At 45.2% G+C, this 20,478-nt stretch overlaps 1 protein-coding gene across 2 annotated transcripts in view; it reads left to right on the top strand.

Moving 5' to 3' along the window:
- Positions 1–1,201: 1,201 nt before the first annotated feature.
- The window catches only part of LOC115614290 (high mobility group protein HMGI-C-like), a 45,170-nt gene continuing 25,893 nt past the window's right edge, over positions 1,202–20,478 (top strand). The window contains exon 1 of one of the 2 annotated variants that reach the window (XM_030500949.1): positions 1,202–1,256. The gene's annotated coding sequence lies outside the window, so the exon portion shown is untranslated. Of the gene's footprint in view, positions 1,299–20,478 lie in introns of both variants that reach the window. The other variant, XM_030500947.1, reaches the window with a different exon arrangement.

Genomic DNA, 20,478 nt, shown 5'->3' with positions numbered 1-20,478 from the left:
TTGTAAGCCCAATTGCATGCCGTTGTGTGTTCAAGAATATTTTTCATATGCTATGTGAAAGATTCCTCGTGACTGAAATGGCTGCAGCTTCCAAAACTTCTGACTGGAAGCTTATGCCAGAGGTGCTAATATTTAGCTGAATATACAGAGATTTACAAACGTAAATCCCTTGTCCTTGCTGAGAGCAGATTTATACCTGAATCCCAAGCTTACTGGGTCAAATTTCATGTAATCAAAGGATCATCTTCTTTCTGCTGCACTGTCTACTGCTTTCTGCCTAGCTGTCTGTTGCCACCCATTGCCTATTCTGTTGCTGGCACTGAAATCCAGTCTGTTATCTTCATCTGCCTGCCTCTGGACTTAAAACAGCAACACAGTTGGTGTTTGCTGATCTAATATGCTGGTGGTGATCTGCTCCTGCCAAAGAATTAGAGCTGGACATAGAGCATGGAGGCCAATGGACACTTGGTTGGAATTGCAGCCCAAAGCTTGGGTCACATCTGGGAGAAGCAGTAGGTTAACTTATCACCTGAATCGCATGGCTGAGTTGTAATACTGCGAGTAGTGGCTCTGAGGGTACGGTGCTGCCGTTCGTTGTTTCTGCGCCTGTTGGGGGTGACTGTCATTGCTATCCTGTGTCTTGCTTCAGGCAGGGTCTGCAGCCCTCAGATGTGCTATGCTTTGCCTTTCTTCCACCACTTTCAGCTTCCTCCTACAGACGCCTGCGCTGACTGCAGTTTTCTGCAGCCGCATGTCTCAGTAACTGCTTAACCTAGAAATTCATTGCTAAAAAGATCTGACATCATAACACCCTGGAAAAGACTCCTCTTTCCCCCTTCCCCCTCCCCGGTCCTTCTCTTCTCTTTTCCCAGGATATATGAAAAGCTGTAACTACTGAATCAAAATCTATTTGATTTTTTTTGTACTCCCTTGATAACCGGGCAGCTGATCCCTATCACCCAGCTAAGGCTTATCTGCTGCCTCCAGCCTCCTGCTGGAGCAATTGGTTCCTGCGGGGATGGCGCTGGGTTATAAAGTGAGGCTGATATCATGGTCAGGGCCTTTTGCTTTCAAACTGTGACCATTGTTGGTGAGATGTTCCTGAGCAAGTGGCTTGGTTTTTTGGGAGGACTAGAAGGAAGAACTGGGATTTAGAGGTTCAAAGACATATTTTTAATCCCCTCCTTTTTTTTTCCTTTCAGTTGTGAAGTGATGTCAGGGAACATACCAGGTCAACAGCCTAGGCTAGAGCCAAGGTAATGGGTTGCTGGGTTTACTTTAGCTCTGGAAGTTCCCAGGTGAGATCTTGTCCTTGTTAGGCAGGCACTGACCCACATGTGTTCTGTTCATCTCAGCCTGTTCTGAGTGCAGTTCTAGCAGAAGGAAAAATGACAAGTGCTGTGCATAGTATAATACTTGCTAATTTTTAACTGTAATTGTATTTTTTCTATAACTTTTGAATGAGTTTACCAGGGTGCTGAAGAGGCTGGAGATCCATATCTGCACAGCTGGGTGTAGGTAGCTCGCTCCCAGCTACATAACACTAGTGGGATGTGGGAATAACAGCGTTCCCACCCCATCCCTTCTGGCTCAATCATGTCCTAACTGCAGTGATTCAGCTATCTGGAGCCACTGGTGAACACTGCACTTATGTTAGCACTTTGTGATAACCAAGGTGGGAGAAAGCAAGGACTGCTACGGGGACAGCTATGCTGGTATTATTTACCTTGTTCATGTGTAATTAGTTTTCTGTTACTCTAATGGGGCACTAGCTTGAGGTGAAAGGGAATAGATTTAAACCAAATTGCCTTTCTTCCCTGGAACTGAACAGTCTGGGTAGCACATGCAACTTTTTTGGCAGTTTGGTTCGAGATTAGTTGGCAGTACAGATAAAACTGCATTCTGCTGACCCAAGGAGAAGGGTGATGCAGGGTGGCTCTTGCAGTGTGGGGTGTAAGAAAAAAGCTGAGCTGGGTGAAGTGAGGCAGTGGATGAGGCTCAGCCAAGTGACAGAGATTAGTCGCAAGAAGTATGAAAATCAAAAAGTCCACTGCAGCTTCTGGGAAAGGCCTTCCCTCCACACACTCATTGGCAGCAGAAGTCACTGGCTTTATGTATGCTGTCTCTTCTTCAGCAGCAGCCTCTCGGGTTATACAAGACTCCCGTGGAATACAGAGGGTCCACAGCCATCCTGCCCATCAGCCCTTCTGCACAGCTGCTGCTTCGCTGAAGTGTAAAGCCACCCCTGCTCTTTATCCTGCAGTGCTGTCTTTAAAACTGGCACAGCCAGGCTGGAAATGTGTTTTAAGTGTGGTTCTGCTTCCAGAGGAAGGTGAGTTGGAGACTGAACTCCTCACTTTTCAGTTTCTCTTTCTCTAGATCTGTTGCTGTGGCGATTCTCTCACCCATCGCTAGCAATACCTCCTGGCACGGGGATAACCAGGCACTGGTGAATTGCCTCAATTTAGTGGCAGGTATATTGTCTGATTCCTCTCTTTGCTGGCCTGGCCTGCCATGTACACACAAGCAGATAGCTGTTCAGTTCATAAGTTAGCTCATTTCAAAACTCTCCTACGTGTGCCTAATAACTAATACAAATGAAACAGTCTGAGAGTTAGCATGCTGAGTACTCCCAGGCTGGCTGCTTGCTGTATCAGGGTGACCTCCCTGATGTGAACTTACACAGCTGAGCTAGAAACCTTCCAGCCAGGCTGATAAATATTATCTTGGCATTGCTCCCAAGCACTCACACTGACCACTGAGATAAAGGTAGGATTTTTTTTGCTTCCAAGTGGGCAAAACTGTTCCAGTTGGTGGTCTTTGTGTCTACAACAGCCTCGAGCAAGCCAAAGTCCTAATGTAGTGTAGGAGTCCATAGCTTGGCTCCGGATACTCTGACATCCAACAGCATCAGCTGGATGTGTCTGAAGCATTGCTTGCTACTGAGTGGGTTACTGGCCCCCTTCTCTGCACTGAGGTCTTGGACCTTGTGCTAAGGTTTTGATAAACCCTGGCAGTTTTATAGTTTGAAACAAAATCATGAAGGTGTTTGCAACAGAGCTGTACTCAGAAGAAAGCAACTTCATATACAGGTAGTACTTCCCTATAGTCTAGACAGATTATTCTGTGCTCTACGACTGTGTAATTGCAAGTGGTCAAGATAAAGTTCAGCTTGGGCAGTGAATGACCACATGCATGTTATCCTTACTGAGCCGTGAACTGCCTTTGTTTAAACTACCAGAATGAAGAGCTATTACCTTCCCAGTGATTTAAACCAAAATGTCCTGTTCTGTGTTAGAGCTGAATTAAAGGAGTGTGAATAATACGTTGCCACAGCCCAGCGGACACACAGGAATTTGCTAAGCCAAGGAAACTGCAATCACATGGCTGTGCCACGCTTCTCCTCTGGTGGAATTAAAGTGACTTGATCACAGCTGCATAAACACTTGGGTTTTGAAACAGCTTTTAAAATGTGTGTGCTTGTGTTTGTCTGCATGTGTTAGACCTTGACACCTAAGTGTAGGAAGTGGATGTACAAACACATTGGCTTTGCATCCACAAAACAACTTGTGTCCATTCCAATGTCATGTATATACCGGAAGGGTGCCTCAGGTATGTGCTCTTTACTAATGGATTTCTGCAGAAGAAGTAGGATCATAGGCCAGGAATTCCTGGTGTTCATTCCTGTCTGATGTTGCTGATTGGCAGAGTGTTATGGTGGTGACAATGAGAATCTTTTTTCCTGTAAGAAATATCTGCTTCACCCTGTCACCTAATGCCTCCCAGGTCTGGTCTGGAGGCCACTCAGAATCCGGAGCACACCATGTGGTATTAGAGTTTTGCAGGGCTTATAAGGGGCAGAGCCTTCTGTGTTACAACTGTGAGCTTTCCCTTTGTTGTACTTTTCCCTCCACAAGTGGCACAGATGTCATTGTGTTCATCATCCAAAAGCTTGTGGAGAGCTGAGACAGCCTTATAGCCCTGACTGCAATGAAAGGTCTGAAGTTGCACCCGTGTTTGGAAGTGAACATGTGTAGTTCAGCTGCCAGAAGTGAGTCCTTGCTGGTAGGTTGTTTTCACATCAGAAACTGCAGCAAACTCTCCTGAGACTGTTCTGCAAACGTTCCCCAGGGAGCAAAGGGTCAGCTGGTGGTAGAAGTGCCAGACATCTCAGGGGATGGCCTGTTTCTGCAAAATGCAGTTAGACTCCAAGCTGGAGAAATACAAACTGTTGCATTATTCTGTTCCTGGAAAGAGAAAACAAGGTCTAACAAGTGTGTTACACAACTCTGATGCATCCCACCATAATTTTCTTTCTGTTATGGATACCCCAAACAGTGTTGTCTTCCCATTAAGGCAATGAACTAAAGTCTGCAAAAGGCACTTCAGGATTGTTGGAACCTCTGTAGCATGGCAGCAAGCCGTTCTATAGCAGTTGACAAATAAAACCATTTGTCCTTACAGTATGGCAGCATATACTGTCTACAACCAAAATGCAAACTCTAATCAGATAGATGTGTTGGATGAAAGCTAGGAGGGGAAAGGATGGCACAGAGGCAGGGACAATGCTAAGAGGAGACCAACCTTGCTGGTCTGCGGCCTGATAGAGTGCTGCCTGCTGGAAGGTTCAGTTTTGGCAATGGCTGTTTAGTGTGCAGCTGGGCATTATTTTATATCTACTGTAATTTGAAAGTAGACAGGATCTAAAAAGCTCTCAAGAGCAGCGATACTGAGCAACTGGTGCTGCTGCCAGCAGTGATAGAAGCACAGATTTGAGCTGTCACTGGGACAGAAAACCATGCTTTAAAAAATGTTTGACATTGGGAAACAAAAGAGTTTGTTGCCGTTGTCCTACTAGATCAGGTAAGAACTCATCAGGAAAAGCTGAACACAGGTGACTGCTCCAGTCCAACTGCTGGACACCAGTATTGTGTATAATGGAGGCAGTTCTGATTTCTGCTTGTTTAGTTCTCAGTGTTGCTTGCAGGAGAATAAGCAACATCCCCACTCCCTGCAGGGAGTGATTCCAGACACATCTGTCAAAAAACCAGCATAGCAAGGGATTGGGCTGGGCTTGCTCAGGGTTTCTGTTTCCTGGGCCATGGAGGGTGTTGGTGACATGCTCAGCACTGGCAGCTCTTTGACCACCTTCCCTAGGAGAGAGCGTGGCGGGGACAGTCTTCTCTCTCCACTGTGAGCACCAGGGGGGAGCTGTTTGCAGGTGGGTGGGAGATGGTACCAGTGCAATTAAAAAGAAATGCTGAAAGCTGGGACAGAATCATTCCGCTCTATATGATGAGCAAGAACACAGGTACCCTTGTGGCTTTGACACGTAAGGAACACCCAGAACATGGTTTTCATGCTGTACATGTGCTCTTGCCTGCCTCCTGCAGTAGGATGAAATACTCACATGGCTTCCTAGATAGCAGCTTACTCTCTCTGTGTGTCTGTATTAATTTATCTTCCTTCCAGTGTTTTAAAGAATAAACCAGAAGTTACTCTCTGGTAGCAGTGATGGATTCCAGAGTGCAAGAATGGAGACTAGTAGAACCTGGTGAAGTATAACCACCACCACCCCACCAGGGAGGGAAAGCTGAGCAGCAAAGATGAGGCAACTTGATTAAGACAATGTGAGAGAGAATTAGGAACAGGAATCAGGAGTTTTGTACTTAAGACTTTGGCTCTCTGACAAGATCACCCGTCTGTCATCAGCAGACTGGAAACATATGAGTCGTGGCTTTGTCTTTAGGAAGAAGAGATTAAATCCAAGTGGGTTATTTCAGTTTGGTCTGAAAGGCTTAGTGGCAGGTGCGAACTTTCTGCTTCCTGTCATCCAGCTCTTAATTGCTGTTTCTTTGCTGTTTGGTGTAGCATTCTGAATTGCAATGATGTTACACTACAGCAAGACCACACAGACATTGCTATGCTACTGTCTGGTACCAAATTCTTCTTTCAGGATGGGTCTGTCACAGTGTGAACTGCGAAGCCTGACCAAGTGTAAGGGCCTGACTGCAAGAACTCAGTGTGATGTGACGTGATGCTTGCTGCATGCAACATGGGTGACTTTAGGCACCTGTGGTTATTGCCATATTCTCCTGACACCCATGCAATGTTGTGAGCTTTTTTAAGGATGCAGAAGGTCATACCTCCTTCCCTACCTGCAGGTGAAGAAAAGGATTGAAATGTGGGTTAAGGTTTGCAGTACAGCCTGTCTTGCTGTCTCTGTTCCTTTCTAATGGAAGAGGTTAGTTACCAAGGGAGAGCAGAAGGCAGGTATTTATCATTGATGATATGGGGACTTTTGGAAAGATAGGTAGGGGAGAAGGAAACAAGCTGTTCTTAGAGTACTCTGCTACAGGGTCTGTGCGGTTACCACCGCTGCCTAATGCGAACAGTCACTCTGGAGATGTTTGCTGCCTCATGCTTTCCAAGAAAATTGGAATGATCCAGACAACAGTAGTAATTATGCCTAGGAAATGCTTGAGTTGCAAATGCTGCTCAATCAAAAAGTGTTTTCTGTCCCTCACTCACTTGACATTGCTCAGCTGGGCAGAAGATGGAACACTGGCACTTTGCTAATACTGACAACAAGGTGCCCCACTAGGTTCTGTCCTTGCTGGCTGCTCAGGATCCCTGTTTTTCTAGTCTGGAGTTCCATACTGGGACTGGGCTGATCTCCATGTGAAATGGGTTTTAGCAGTGAGGCAGCTTGTTTTAAGGGAAAGGGAGGTGCCATAATCAGCAGGAACAGTCCTGACTCCTTGCCCTACTCCAGTGGAAACTGGTGAAACTTGCTGAGGCTTCAGGAGAGCTTTGGACTGTCTGGCCTCAAGGCTCTGCGAGGATGTTGCTGTAGCCTTAGGCATGTGATTACAAATGAAGAGGGAGAAAAGCTGGTGATAGAATGAGTGAGAGGAAAGGGGCAGGAATAGAGATTGAATCCAGCTACATTCTACAGGGAAAAATTAACATTTCTTTTAAGCCAGCAAGATGGCAGAGCCTGGCTGCAGAGATAAGTGTGTACAGCAGTTGCCCAGTGGGATTTTACAGGTTGACAGTGTTTAGCATGCTGCATTTAACAGTTTCATAGCCAGCTTTTCTCAGTGACATGACGCAAGGTGAAAAACCTACAAGAGGAAGGTGAGGTGCATGTGCTGAATCCTACAAGAAATGGTTTCTCCCCTCTGTGGCCTAATGAATACCTGGATGAAAGAAGAGGTGAAGCAAGCATGTGTGAAGGACAGGTAGCTCATATCACCTCTGTCCAGTGAAGTGACAAGGAGTTTAATGAGGATTCCCTGACAACTAGCTGTGCTGTCCGTACAGGCAGATCAGTCCTGTTTTGAGTTGGTTGCTTAGAGTTTCTATGTCTTAATGGCGCCCACCTCTGAAGAGGTGAACGTACCCTGTTGTTGGCAGTGCTGAAGCCATCTTACTACTTTCCTATTCACAGAAACCTAGAACGGTTTGGGTGGAAGGGACCTTCAAGATTATCTAGTTCCACCCCCTGTGCCATGGGCAGGGATACTTTCCACTGCCTTCTTGGCTATTTGTCACCACGCAATAAACTGGAACACTGGAATGGTCTGTCTTGGTACATCTGAGGTGGTTCTGAACTTCTGCAGAGATGGGATTGAGGTGCTAGAGAGTGATTGAAGAAGAGGAGTTGCTTCTTCCCACCCTTCTGTGAACATGGCCTCTTTGGGGGCAAGGAGTGCTTCTATGCTTAAGAAATTCTTAGCTTGCTTTGCTAACTGGGCCTACATGAGTACTTAAGCGCAGTGTATTGCTTGGTGTGGGCCACTTGTGTTCACAGTCCCGTAACTCAAGTGGATTTCCTCCTGCTGCATCCAAACAGGCTGTGGTGAACTTGGGCTCACCAGTTTTCTGTACTTTGGCCCCTGCCTGCAAGAGGCACTTGCAGCACTCGGATCTCACCTACCTTAACTTGGTTGTGCCAACTCTGTTTTCTCAGTGGGGTACTGAGGTGCGTCATTCTGGTGAGACAGAGGAGACAACTACATCTGCTGGAATTGCTTTGGAGGGGAAGAGAAACCCTCTCTGGTAAGCGGATACTAAAAATTTGGCTCGGTGTAACTAGCAAGAGAAGGCTGATGGATCTGGGAGAGCTGTCTGCTAAGAAAAGGTGCTGGGGAAGGAGATGTGTTATTGACGCTGAAGGGAAATGCCAGTGTAAGAGGACTGTATAACCCAGTCCTCAACAAATTGAGGATGCAAATGAGAAGAATGCTTCTGACCATCAGAGTGAGGTTGTGAAGCGCCCTTCCCGTAGGAGCAGTGGAGAGAAAAACTTAATTGTCTAGGATGTTGCTGATCAATTACAGGGCATGAGTACCAATAGTAGCAGGGCCTGGACCCAGAAACATGGAATATCCCTTCCAAGCCAGGTCATACTTTTTCATTTTACATACTAAGCAGTGAGAAATAAGCTTCAGTTCTACATTTGGTTTGTTCATCAAGGGGTGGGGCAAGACCACTTGGAGCGTGTCTTTGGGAATGACCAAGAATTTAGCATGGAAGCTTTGAAGACGAAGCGGTGTTTAATGTTAAGCTGTGGTTTAAACCTGCTTTATCACCACTGGCTTGCTATGTAAGGAAATTATGAGACGAGGAATTATCTGTTCTAAGTACAAATAAGTATATTTGCATGTACTTTTGTTACAGAACTGCAGGGCAATACTGGCAATCTGAAGTTAGTCTGGGCAGAGGAAATGAACCATCAAATCTCAGCAGAGAGGATGATGGCTATAATGCTGGCTGCTGAGAGCAGTAAAGGATCCTTCTTGAATAACAGTGGAAAATGATGAGGAGGTATTATCACAGGGTGGATATGCAAAACAAAACAGATACATGTTCCCAGTGAAACACTGGCAGGAATACCTTGGTATCAGGAAATCGTCTTCATATCTTCTGGGATTCTCCTAAATTAGATGGCTGATGTTTTAGTAAATTGACATGAGTTATTTCAGGGATGTATCCCCCAAGTTTTTATTGCCATGCTGTTAGAAGAATGTCTGCTTTCCTGCAATTAACAAAGTAGGTAATTGTTTAACATTCTATGACTGATGCCAGTAGCTGTCGTAAATTACTGTATGTGCAGAGACAGATACCATCTATAGGAATGGAGTTCACCAAAATGGGATAATTAAGAAGAATGGGATGACTTAATCTCTACTAGATTAGCAGCCGAACTGTTTGAGAAAGGAAAAGCCCAAATGACAGATTTGGCTTTAATGTTTTTAATAGCAGTACTTGTTCTCAGCGTCTGTTCCATCTCAACTCTTCTGACTCTTCTTTTAAATTACTGCAGATAATCCTTACATGTAAAAGTGCCTCATAACAACAGGTACCATGTGAGAGGAACTTGTCAGACTGGTGCTCTCTGGTGCAGTTGTTAATGCTGAAAATGTTGTTTGTGATTCTGTAGTTAATAATCTGAATGTTTCCCTGCATTGAAGTCTCCCCCTGTGTTGTTGCTCACTGCCTCTCTGCATAGCTAAAACCAGATCTTAGCAAAATTTAGTAGTATTCTTCCATCATTGGGCCTGCCTGTGTACATGATCACCAATAATCAGCTGTACTGTAGCAGCTTGTTTTCTGCTATCTGCCTTGTTGGAGATGATATATGAAGTATGAAGAATAGTGTGAGATGTTTTTCTTAAGCTACGTTAAGCCCACTGTGCTGACAGCAGCAAAACAGAACTTGTTTTGACAGGGAGTTGAGCTAACATGACATGAAAGCTAAATGCAGGGAGATGAGAATCTCTATCAGACCCTGGTGATTTTTTTTTTTTGTGGGTCATTTTTAAAAGCCTTTCCTGGGTACTCTCCAAGGCTCCCAGGGCTTGTTTTCTGAGCTGTCACTTTCTCCACAATGTGAAGGAGGGTCCTTGGGTTTTTTTTTCTTTCCATTGGTCTTTGTTGCTTCCAGCACAAAGGCTGAAGATTTATTTTGGGACTTAGGGATCATTACAATATTGGTAGTGTTGCATCTTTATGCAGTTGTGATGTGTCACGGGGAGTTGTTGCTTCCAAGGAGACTGATGCAGTTTGACAGGAGGAACAGTGTCATGTCTCATGGCATGTTTCTTCTGCACCATGGGGCATATATGAGGAGTTAGGACCCCAACACAGATGGCTTAACCCTGTAATCACTTTGTGTATTCTCTCAGGCAAGCAAGGGGAATTCAAATCATCTTCAGGGCATGGATCAGACAGGACTTGCTTTTACTGTAACCATCAAGGGGCAGTTGCTGCCCCAACAGGTCATTGAACCAGCTCATTCTGCCATAGTCTGAAAGATGAATTGCTTTAGATCTGGCATTTATTCATGCAGAGATGGGTATGAATAAATCCTGTGCTCCGGTGTGTAAGCTGTTTGCATACAGAGGTTGGAAAGGTGTCATTTCCACCCCTCACAAGGTTGTGTGAAGGCTTTGTGTTACTCTGAAGGTTGAAATATTTGAGCTTGCAGGAATCAGGGTGCTAAAGATTAATGGACCATAACAATCTGTGACAAATAGCATTAATGCTTTTCCAGTGATCACCTATACTGGGGGATCCTACTGGTATATACTGGTGTGTCCTCTGGGCCTGCCCAAGTTCTCTTGCTAAAGGATGGGTGCATATGTTCTAGTATCTTCCCAGCATGATGCCAGGAGGTAGCCATTTTCTGCACCCGGTAACCGGTGTTGCAGAGCCAGTTGTGAAGCTTGCCTATTCCATAGTTTAGATCTAGTGAGTCCATTGGGGCCACAATTCCATCCTATCGCTGAATACTTTCTCTTTTTCTTCTCTATGGATGTTTTCTGCTGGGTTCTCCCCTCTGGGTAATGGGTTTGCTGCTGCTGTGCAGCTCAGAAACCTCAGTGGTACGTGAGAGCTGATCTTAAGAATAAGGAACCACTCCAGTGTTATCTGGTTGGCAAAGGTGACTGGAAAAACTGCTCACTCGAAGTGTGCTACCAGAAGTCTTTCTCCCCCAGTTCTTGTTGTTCAGTGTTCCCCTGTCATCAACATGCAATAACTAGAAATCAGTCTTGATGCTGTGGGGGTTGGATGACAACCCAATTCCCAACAGTCAGGTAATAAAGGGTGTTATATCAGGAACTGGGAACCCTTCTCCAGGGCTGCATGAGCTGTGGAGAGCCTTGTTCCCTGCGAGGCCATCCTGACCATTGTCCTGGGTTCAGCTGTAGCAGGCCTAAACCATGACAACCATATTGCAGTGAGGTGAGCTAGGGTATAGGAAGTGCAGGTGCTCTTTTATCTACTGCGTCCATCTCCAGCTGAGGTAGCTCAGAGATGTTTCTGCAGAGGCTTTGGGGTCAGCATTACTGTCTTTACACAGGAGTGGCACTGAGGGCCATGGCAGTATTGCTCAAGGCTTTGCATGAGCACATGGATATGCCTAGATGAAAGAAAACATCTTCAGTGAAATAGAGATCACACTAGCAACCACTTCTGAGTGTCAGAGAGGCAGCTAGTATTGACATAAGTGCTAAAGCCAAGTAACATCTCTTCTCAAGCCGAAGATGTAATGGGAGATGAGTGTTGGGCAACAGAGGTGATGGACCCGAATGAGGTGGCTGATTCCTTGAATGGACCTCTGCGTTTGATGAGGAATCCATAGTTTTCTAAAGGACTGTTGAACCCATTTGCTGTTGTCCTGCATGGCCCATAGTTTATATGAGCATCAAAACCTTATTTTTAAGCCACACTTTATACTATGGTAAGGGAGTGTACGAAATGCAGAGCATAGGGTCTCCCTGTCAGATCCTTGTGTGTGGTTCTGTGAAACACAGAACCTCAAACCCAAGCTAGAGATGGATTACTCCTCCTTTGTGGTTATAATCAACCTCCTATCAGTGGCCAGCATAGTCTTACGTTTGATAGTTGCTGCAGTACCACACACAGGCTCAGTGTTCCAGCCAGCCAAAAGCCAGGTGGTGAGATAGGATGCTCTCAGCCCTTCCTTTCAGAGAGACTTTTGCCCCTGTCAGAATCACTCCAATCTCCCCAGGCACTTTCAAATAGCACCTGTGTGCATGAGTCGCATCCCCAGTCTTGCTGAGAGCTACTAGCAGCACGCTGGGGTTTGACACTGTAATAATAGATTCCTTTTGTCAGATGAAATTAATCTTGGATTATCTGCTTCACCAATCCAAATACAGGCTCCTACATTAGCATCCACTTTCCTTAGGCTTGAATCTTTCAGGAAATAGATGCAAATTGGAAAACCTACGGAAGTTAACCAAGGTTGTAAATCCCAGCCACATCACACGTGAGCCCGGGAGGTAGAGAACAGCTTTCAAACCACTTCCTACAAATTGAGAGTGAGCGCTGCACTCTCATACGTCTTATTAAAGCTGTGGTGAGAAACAGGCTTGCTAATACAGTGCCCCTGTGCTTGAAGCAACCACTCCCATCTAAGGAACAAAAAAATGCTGTCATCTACCTCCAGCCAGTGGAATCCAGATTAACTTCTGCCCTCTGAATTAACACGCTAAAACTTTGTAATGAGTCACTCAGGGCTGCACTCAACAGATCTGACTCCAGCCTGCTGTGTCAACAGCTCTGCAGTGATCAGGGGAGCACGTTGCTCTGTGTCTCCTTCTCCCTGCCCACACCACCTGCAATGTCTGGGTTTTGATTTTAGCTGGTAGGTGATTTGGGGGGGGGGGGGGAGCGTGAGTGGGTGTGTAGTGAGGAGTGCCAGCGCTGTGCGTTGCGGTGCAGAAGTGCCTGAGCTAGAGAAGAACCATTTAGGACTGGAAGCAGGATTGCCAAGGTGAAATATTTTTGTGCCAGGACCACTTAGATGCTCTCTCGTAGCTTTCTGGATCAAACCAAGCTCCTCCATCCTTTGCTGTGCTGTGTGGATGTTAACCCCTTTGTCTTTGCACCGTATCATTGCTGAGTGTCACACGCACCCGAATTGCCTGAGATTTCATTTTGGGAAATGTGTATGTTTTCTTGGTTGGTTTTATTTGTTTTCCCTTTTTTGAAGTTCAGACTCCAACTCCCTCCAACTGGAGCTTTAGAACCTTTGGAATTGTAGTCCAAGCATGATTTAAAAACATGCTAGGAGTGGAAATGCAATTAAGGTACCTTAACCACCTTTACTCTGCCCTGCAGCAATGCAAAGGAAAACAATTTGTTTTTAAAGGTTATTGTAATCTAGAGCTTTCAACTCTAACATGCCTTAATCATTACTGAATGGTTATTGAAGAAGTTTACTTTTGTCACAGTCATAAATAACTGCAAAGTAAAATGCACCTTTTACATTTTTGTTAGACAAATGGCACGATAATAATGGTCGTTGTGGCCATTTCGTGAAAGACTGAGGTAAGTATCAGCAAATGAAACATTCTGAAGTTTCAGCTGGCACTATTAAATAGTAATAGTCACACAAGCAGAGGTAAGGAGCATCATACCTTTTTTGCCTTCATCTGAAGATAGAGAATCAGTGTATCATAAGCTACATTTCAAGACAAACTGTCTGATCCTGCGATCACCCACTCGTGCTTAGCTCAATATTGCTGGGGACTACTCACACATTTAATGTGCAGACTAACAGATGTTTTTCTAGCATAAGGGCTGGATCTGTCTTCTCAAAGCTTCACTTTCCTTGCATTTGGAAGCACAGGGATGAAGGGCAATAGAAGGGTCTTTGTCAGGGGTGCAGCAGAGCTGGTCTGCTCAGACCACATGGGGCTGCACTCTGGGTAAGTGCTACCAGCCTGTTCTCACCCCATCTTCCACCATGTTGCTGAGATGACTTGGCAGGTTGTATGGGGCCACACAAGAGAAGAATCCGTCCCTTAGGTTGGTTTATCTTAATGAGATGGAGAGCTTGAAGTGCATGTTCTTCCATTTCCTTAGGATCTTTCCAGAGAAAGAAGAACCTGCTGTCTTTCTCAAAGGATGAGCTTTTTAATTTTTGGTTAAGTGAAATTCTTCATACTGCATGAAGGCTTTTATCTCTCTGTGCCTTCGCTATTATAGATCTTTCTGTGAGCTGCAGGATGAGGATTTCAAAGCCTGTCACTGTTGGTCTTCACTGTTGTCTGTGGTGTGAGGAAAGTTGAGCCAATCGTGTACTTGGAGATTTTCCACCTTTGCAGGGAGGGCAGGACAGAATCCGATGTGGATCTGTGCTGCTGCAAACCCTTCTGCTGGCTCCGCTTGAGATCCAGTTGTACACCTGCAGCTCAGCTGTACTGGGCAAGGGGGTTCGTTACACATTGCCCTGCTTATCAGCTTCACCAATTTGCTAGTGCCTGAGCTGCCATAAGCTGACACTTCATTTGGAAAGCAGTCACTGTCCTCTCCTGACAGCATTCTGTGATCCATATTTTTTTTACGGCTGGTATAATCTGAAAATCAAGTACTTCTGGCCGTTTTTGTAGCTCCATACAGTACACTAATATTCATCTGAGCAACTGCCATTTGCCTTTAATCTGTCCAGATCCAATTATTTGAAGTATCCACAGGTGAAGCATTAGAGACCACGTGTCCTTTCCTTTTAAAAAGGGGAACTCTTTGTTATATCTGTCGTGGCTGGAGGTGGGAGCTCAGTTCCTGGTCATCCAGTGGCATGTGATGTTACAAGCACTTCTCTGTGCTCTGTTGCCTCCGTTCTCTCACACGTGCAGTAATACCGCACTACTCCTCCATCTGTAACATGGTTGGAAGTCTACAGTGTGCTTAACGTGACCAGGAGAGACTTGTACATCTGGCCTCTTTAATTTGTTCAGTTTTATTGGAGAATAAAAGTTTATTCACTATTATCTTCCTTTTGAAAGTAAAAGCAGTTATACTGGAGTCTTCCATAGCAGGCATGGGCTGGGACAGTTAATGGAAGTTGGGAAAACATCAGTTGTGGTTGTTGGCTCAGTGTTTCCCAAATGTTTCACATTGGCACACTAATTGAAGTGATAACAATAAAGTGTAAACTCTCCCCTCTTATACTTGCTGTGCAAGTGCACAGAGGTACTAGTGGTAAGGGTGTTATGCCAGTATAATTGCTTTATATGTTTAAGGGGCTGGCAAAAACCAAGGCTATAAAGGGTTAGGGTGTGCAAGGAATGCAAGAGCAAGATTCCTTTTGCCTGAGATTGTAGTTGCATGTTCAGCATCTCTCTAATGCTCTTTTCCTCCCTGGACTGTGTTTCTTGACCCCCTTGGGAAATTTCAAGCCACCAGTAGAAAAGCCCAAGCTATTACTGAGCCGTAACTGCCTGTGGAAGTACGCCAAACCAAAACCTTGATTTCCAGCACCTCTGAGATCCTAAGTCAGTCAGTCTGAGTGAGAGAAGAGTCTCTATCTCTGGTGGGTTAATGCATTGCCTCAGTTTCCCTAATACTCCCTTGATCTGGCTGCAGCGTGTCATGGTTTGCAGCGTGCATGCGGTAGGGAAGACCACTGTAAGCTCAGCTCTTCAGTGTTTCTGTGTGTGAATGTGTACGCCACACCAGAGGTGGCATTTTACAGCAGTGGCACTGTTACACAAAGTGTACAAGAGTGATGAGATGCTGTGGGGCTGGGTCAGTGGTGCCAGTTAGAAAATATTGGCACTTCTCTGTGGAAAAGAGCAATGTCTGGAGGGAGGCATGGGAACTGGGCTTTCTGGCATGGATGTCCACACTAAGAGTTGTAGCATGTGCTCAGCTGACAGGATTTTTCCTCTCAGTAATTTCAGAGCTAGTAAAAGTTACTACTGTCTTTTTAGGGGCTGTTTGGTGATATTTAGCAAAAAAGTTTATGGTCTCAGCTGTAAACCAAGTAGGCCACTTACCCCAGTGTCTACCACAGTTGGCATAATTGTACCCTCAGTCGCTGCTGCTTGCCTCTCAGCCAGGGAGCTGAACTGAGGCCGTGGAGACAGAATGATCTCTTTGCTCTGAGACTCTTCTGCCAGCTCAACTTAGGAGCTCACCAGCAGCATGATAGAAAGCGGTGCTTGGGCTATGTCCCTTCGGTGCCAGCAGAGCTCTCAGCCAAACACCTTCACCTTCTTTAGGTTTTTAGGACATCATGAAAGAGGGAGAGCCAATGGCTTTTCCTGCCTGGCAGCTATGTGAAGGCAACAGAAGAGCCATGCAGCTGCTTGATACACCACCACTTCTGCTGGCTACCCGGGCATGCTCGGCCAGCCCAGCACATGTGAGCACTGGGCTGGCTGAGGGAGGCACCCACCCACCCGGAACAGACAAGGCCCATTAAGAGTTAATGCCTGCAATTAGAAATGAGCTGCAAGAGTTGGAGGTTTCAGAAGGATGGCAGTGGGTGTGAAACACTGTAACATTCCCATTAATACCAAATGTCTCCTCTCTGGCCAGAAAGAAGTGCCCAGATTTTTTAGTCAATATTAATTTTACACTTGGCACCACAGGAGAGTGTGAACTGTGGAGTTCACAAAGGGTCCATCTAATAAACAGACAATAGAAAATCAGAAAAGCAAAGATTGAGTTCACTTGCCCAGGCGATGGGAGTATAATAACCATGAGGGCTGCAAGGGCAATGGAAAATTTTGTGCTATAATGAGGAGTTGCAGCAAGTGCCCGTGCTGTGGCTCTCTGATGGGCACACGTAGGAGCAGTGAGAGAAGGTGGGATGGTGTAGCTTTGTGCGGGAGGGCGGAGGTCTTGGATCTGGAATGAGAGGCAGATGAAGAGGTGGATATCATGTCACAGGTGTGCTATAGGAATGGAGGGCCACATAAGAAAAACCAATTGTTCCCCTGCAGACGAATCCCAAGGCTGATGTCCATCTGATGTCCTTGAGAAGAGAGTTTGAAATTTTAGCTGGCTCCCATGTGCACACTGTCAGGTTTGCTCTGTCCCTTCCTGTTTTGATCACCTCTCTATCCAGGTTACCTCAAGCAAGGCATCCCTGTCTCCTGGTGGCCTGCAGGATACTAGACATCAGGCTTTCAGAGCTGCAGCAATTAGCCAAGTGAATACTGCAGAAGTAAGGGCTGAACTTGATTCCAAAGAGGCAGATGCTATTAACTTTCTAATAAACCCTGAGGAAACTCTCTGGGAACAGGAGATAATTATAAGAAAAACAGATTGCTTTGAGAGACATGTTTGCCAGCTTTCCTCAACTTCCAAGCAGTCTGCAAGACAGCCAGCTAAGTCTGCAAAACTAGTTTCTTTTATTCAGTCTTGTTGCTAGCATGAGACTTTCCAAACCTGGAGCTACGGAATTTCAACACTGTATTGCAACCAATCCATGGGCACTTCAAGCTTCCATGTGTCTTTGTGCTTTATGCCTCGGCCTCTCCTTTCTTCCTGTGATAGCAGGGTCCAAAGCTGGATAACAGACTGAAGACTCCATTTCCTGCTTTGGCTGAGATGATGTTTCAAAATAGAGGTGCCTTTCAAAATAGGTTGATTTTTCTGCAGAATTGTTCTTTTAGCTCCTTTTACTTTTTTCTTCTGAACGTTTTTGATATCTGTAGAATCTGAATTCTACCTTGATTGAAATGGCACCACTGCTATCAAAATTCAAAGGCTGTCTCTCAAACCCCATGCCATTGAAATCCTGGACACACCTACCACCTGCTTAATGAATACATCTCAAGGAACCTTATTTTCATTTCTGTGACACTGTTAGAGGTTTTGATCTGGCCGTTAAAGAAGCAGGGTGAAAGAGTAAGACGATGCCTGTCTCTGTATTATCTATGTGGGGCAAGGTACCAGTGAATGGTGAATCTGATCAGTTGTAATATTCAGGACTGGTATCTGGATAGAAAGCCACTGATAGTTTGGTTTTTTCAAGATCAGAAGAGGGAAAAGAGGCCAAGGCTCCTCAGCACAGGAAGCAGTTGTGGTCCTGGCAGTGAGATGAAATAAAATGAAATGCAGGGCATGCAAAGTCCTTGGTAAGAGAGAAAATGAAAGCCCTGGTAAAGAAACACGGAGAGAACAAAGTGGGGTTAGGCAAAGGAATAAGGGATACAAGTGAAGTTTATGTGTCAGAGAAGAGAAATAGGGTAAATAGACTCCTTTGGAAGAACAGAGAATGCCCAGAGCCCATGGTGTGAAAAGGGAAAGGGAAGATTTGCAGAGAACTCTTAACATATGCTGGGAATGAGGGTAGGGATGGGAGATGGAGAAATCTTACAGGGGCATGGATGAACCTTCTTTCACATCCTGTTTATGAAATGTCTGCTTAAAGGTAACTTGCTGTCTTTGTAGCATTTGCCTATGGTGGTGGCTGTGCTGATTGCTGTATCTGTGGTGAGGGAGGGATAAGGAAGACAAAGCTCTATCTGTCATCACAACTTCTGCCCCAACTGTCTTGGTATGCAAATAGAAGTCTTCTCATCACATTTCTGCGGTGAGTGACACCTCTTTCAGCCTTTCATAATATGAAAGCTTCATAAACCCAACCTCTGTTGTCTTCCTTTTCTTTTCCAAATGTGCTCCCTTAGTCCATTTGTCTTAGCACCTCAGTGTGGTGGTTGGCAAAGACCACACCAGGGCTCTTCTGTCTGACATGATTTTGGTCAGGCTAGAAGGGTTAATCCGGTGATACCCATCTGTTCCAAGATAAGCACCCAGTAAAATGCTTCATTTGGCCAAAGGAATGGACAATTAAACTGCTTGAAAGCATGTCCCTCTTGTGTCTGTTACTGCTCTGTGATGGTGGGAGCATGAGACCGTGGTGCTCAGTTAGTTTCACTGTTATTTCTTGAGTCCAGTGGCCAGTGATACATTAGCAACGAGGTCCACTCTGCTGCATAGGGTATGCGAGAGGGGTTTGTGTAGGAGGATGTATGGGGGGCTCTCACTAGACCTTTCATTGTGAGCTCTATCACCTGGCTGTTTGGTGAGGGTGTCCATAGCACCTTCTTGCTCCCCCACTCTGTCACAGAACATATGTTGGCAAAACAGATTCGTGGTTTGGGTCCAGAATCCAACATTTGAGCAGCATTGAACGCTAACAAATTGCCAGGGCTGGGAGGTTCCACCTGAGGCCTGAGGAACTCAAGGATGAAATAGCTGCATTGCCGAAGGCAGCGTGTAACATTTCTCTTAAAAATTTCTTGGCACCTGAAGCATGGAGGATGGGTAAATATAACATCAATCTTGTAAAAAAGGGTTTCAGGAGGCTCCAGGAACTGAAGGCTGGTGGTAAGCCTGGGATGTATAGAACATAAACCAGTAGGAGCTGTAATAGAGAAAAATATATTTGACAATGAGATAAACACAATGAGTTTTGGAAAAGTGAATGTGATTTCTGTAAAGGCAAGAGGTTTGTCTTGCAAATCTCTTGGAGTTCTTTGAAAAGTGTGTAGATAAGAGTGAAACAGCTCATACTAGACTTCTGTAAGACTTCTGGCAAAGTTATGAAATACCTTATTGGGAACCTGAGCAAGCATTGCCTAGGAGAGAAGGTCCTGAGATGATGTATAAATAATTGGCAAAGAGATAGGAAACAAGGTAGGAGAAAATGAGAGAAAAGTTATCCCAGTGGAAGGATGTTGCCAAGGGAAAGGAATAAAGAACGAACCAGAAACACAAACCAGAAACACTTGCAGTGTTCTGGGTGGTGTGTCTGTGTTTCGTTTTGGGTTATTTTGGGGCTTTTGTTTGTTTGGGGTTCTTTTAATAAAGTATGCTTTCACTTTACATACAAAATGTGGTTTTGTTTTCTTAATCCTCAAGGAGTATACTAGACATGGGAAAATGCCAAGAATGGCATGTATATTGGATTGAATGAGAAGTTGTCTTCAACTTGGAGGAGACATGACTGAGAAGTAGAGCAAAGATGGTAGAGCATGGATAGGGACTGACTGTTGATTGTCTTCCCCTAGGCAAGAACAAGGGTTTTCCAAAGAAAATTGTGGCCTGAACCATCACGACTGTTCTTAACTCTTATGTTCTAGGGTGATTTTTCTCATGTAGAATGGAATCACCTGCCCTAAGGAATACTGCTTTCCTACCTGAGTCCCTTTTCTGAAAAGGGAAGACACAGTCTTCCTAGGTAAAATTCCATGTGGTAAGTGATGGATTCACTATTCTGGCCCAGCCTGCAGACAAGGGTTTGGCTATGGAGGGAGTTTCCTCACCCAGATGAGTCACTGTCACTAGTGTTTATGCCATACATGTATGATGATCCTTTTGATCTCTCTAGGCATCTGGGTTTCTTCTGCTTGGGTAACTGGCAGCTAGCCCAGCTCATCTGAACTGGCAGCTGGAAAGGTGGAGACTGTCCTGGGTTCAGCTATAGCAGTCATTTTTCTCCTGCTTAGTAGCTGGTGCAGTGCTGTGTTTTTTAACTTTCAGCCTGGGAACAACGCTGATAACACCGATGTTTTTAGTTGTTGCTAAGTAATGTTTATTCCAACCAAGGACTTTCTCAGTCTCATGCTTTGCCAGGGAGGAGGGGAAGCCGGGAGGAAGCAGAGACAGGACACCTGACCCAAACTAGCCAAAGGGGTA

Source organism: Strigops habroptila, chromosome 11, assembly GCF_004027225.2.
Source record: "Strigops habroptila isolate Jane chromosome 11, bStrHab1.2.pri, whole genome shotgun sequence".
In the NCBI taxonomy this organism is placed as follows: Eukaryota; Metazoa; Chordata; class Aves; order Psittaciformes; family Psittacidae; genus Strigops; species Strigops habroptila.
Note: the sequence above shows the minus strand (reverse complement) of the source record. Positions and strands in the feature narration are given on the sequence as shown.